Below are 2,983 nucleotides of genomic sequence, written 5' to 3' on the forward strand. Positions count from 1 at the left end.
TGGAGGGGAACTGCGGGGAATAGCGTGATCCTCCCACGTTCTACAACATCCTGCCGGTGAAACTCCTCGCTGTCAGGTGAAAAGAAGCAGCTGGCGCCTGCACATGTATCGGATGAAGCATGTGCTAGTCTACAACTCTCTGAAAAAATCTGAAAAAAGGTGATACAAAAATCAAAAATCATAAAAATGACACACAATATGCACACACAAACACACAGCACGCTGAACAGGGATAAGTGCTCCGGCTCCCACACACCTGTGTGTGGATTCCAGCGTACGTCTGGTTTTTAATAAAGAGACCAGTGGTAGTGCACAGTCAGATGCTGCTGACAGACCCACAGATCCTCAGATAGATAACACACACACGCGCACACACTCACACGCGCACACACTCACACACACGCACACACACACACACACACACACACACACACACACACACACACACACACACACACACACACACACAGCCAAATCAGCTCCCTCTGCAGATTACATCACAGTTATTACTGTATAACAATGCCTTCCACTCAGTCCTCTCCTCTGGCTATATGGTTACATGCAGGAGTGTGTGTGTGTGTGTGTGTGTGTGTGTGTGTGTGTGTGTGTGTGTGTGTGTGTGTGTGTGAGAGAGAGAGAAAGAAAGAGAGAGAGAGAGAGAGAGAGAAAGAGAGACAGAGTTATTTTTGTCAGCTAAATGTAAAATGTTAAAAATAAGCAAAATGGGGGGAGGGGGTTGTGTCTGGGGACTCACAAAAAATAGGACATTTGACGGCAGAGGAGGTGGTTGGGTTTAGGCCTGGGGTCACTGAGGTTAGGGTTAGTGGTTGGGTTTAGGCCTGGGGTCACTGAGGTTAGGGTTAGTGGTTGGGTTTAGGCCTGGGGTCACTGAGGTTAGGGTTAGTGGTTGGGTTTAGGCCTGGGGTCACTGAGGTTAGGGTTAGTGGTTGGGTTTAGGCCTGGGGTTACTGAGGTTAGGGTTAGTGGTTGGGTTTAGGCCTGGGGTCACTGAGGTTAGGGGTAGTGGTTGGGTTTAGGCCTGGGGTCACTGAGGTTAGGGTTAGTGGTTGGGTTTAGGCCTGGGGTCACTGAGGTTAGGGTTAGTGGTTGGGTTTAGGCCTGGGGTTACTGAGGTTAGGGTTAGTGGTTGGGTTTAGGCCTGGGGTCACTGAGGTTAGGGTTAGTGGTTGGGTTTAGGCCTGGGGTTACTGAGGTTAGGGGTAGGTTACGGTCAAGGCCGCCGACAGCCCACGAGTACCTACATCAGGCACACAAAAGAGTAAGGCATGAAATACCCTGTTTTGGGGAGTCCCCTCACTTCTGTGTGTATGTGTAGAGGAGGTGTTTCCCACACAACTGGCCGATCAGCACTGACTGCCACTATATATATATATATATACAGTATATATATATATACACTGTATATATATATATATATATATATATACACACATGTATGTATATATATACTGTATTTTCACTCTTTAATTGTAGAACTGTGTGTATGACACGCAATGACACGCAACTTTTCATTTCTTTCCCCCCCTCTGACACCCAAATTGAAGCCCGCCTCGCCTCCTGCCTCAATGACATCGCAGCCTGGATGTCCGCACACCATCTCAAATTGAACATCGACAAAACTGAGCTCCTCTTCCTCCCGGCTAAAGACTGTCCTCTCAGTGACCTCTCCATCTCCATTGAAAACACGACCATACTGCCCTCTCAAACAGTAAAAAACCTTGGCGTAATCCTTGATAACCAGCTATCTAACTCAGCCTTCATTGCAGCCACTGCCCGCGCCTGCAGATTTTCACTCTATAACATTCGTAGGATTCGGTCCTGTCTCTCAGTAGAGGCGACTCAACTCCTGGTCCAGGCATTGGTTTTCTCCCGCATGGATTACTGCAATGTTCTGTTGGCCGGGTTACCTGCATCTGCTATCCGACCTCTTCAACTAATTCAAAACTCTGCAGCCCGTCTGGTGTATAACCTGCCCAAATTCTCTCACGTCACTCACCTCCTCCATAAACTCCATTGGCTTCCCATCCTTTCACGCATCAGATTCAAGTCTCTGGTACTGGCTTACAGGGCACTCCACCGGTCAGCCCCTATATATCTACAGTCCATGGTTAAGCTCCAACCATTGCATAGCTCTCTCCGTACCTCCACCCGTCCTGTCCGTCTAGCCCCTCCATCAATCTGCGGACCTGGGGGTCGCTCATCTAGATCACGACTCTTTTCATCTTTGGCGCCACAATGGTGGAATGAGCTCCCCCTTTCGGTCAGTGCAGCTGAAACACTGCCTATTTTCCGTCGGAGACTAAAGACTCACCTATTTGGATTATATTTTGGCCCTTCCGGATCAGACCTTTCTTAATTGTTCATCGTGCTTATTGTTTGCTATGTCTTTATAAGTGATACTTTTTATAAGTGTTTGTTGTTTTTTACCTTGTTCATTGCTTGATATATTTTTCTGTATTGTTGCTGATAATGTGTATTCTTTGATTTTATATTGTACTGCACTGTATTGTATTGCATTGTAAGTCGCTTTGGACAAAAGCGTCTGCTAAATGACATAAAGTAAAGTAAAGTGTATAGCACATTGATTCGTTCAGAACCCCAATTGCTCTGCTCCTCTCTTTCACTTTCTCTCCCTCTGTCTCCCTCCCTCTCTAGCTACATTGTGAACAACGAAATCCATGTAGAAATCAAAGAAATCAACCAAAGAATAAATAGTCCATCAACATCCCGGGTTCATAGTCTCTGTAGAAAAGGCTCTTTGCAACCATTAATGAGCCAATTAATCGCCATAGCAACCCCAGTGCAGGCAGGGTCTGGAAATCCCCCCCCCCCACGCAGCAGAGACGGTCACTTCAAGGACTTAAAGCCAGGTAAGTAAACCTTACCTGGGCCATTTCTCAATAAGCGTTCTTGTGTGTTCTTGCGTTCTTGTGTCCCTGTGAAACGTCATCAGTCGCAGCCC

The sequence above is a fragment of the Poromitra crassiceps genome, assembly GCF_964638095.1.
Source record: "Poromitra crassiceps genome assembly, chromosome: 8".
NCBI lineage: Eukaryota > Metazoa > Chordata > Actinopteri > Beryciformes > Melamphaidae > Poromitra > Poromitra crassiceps.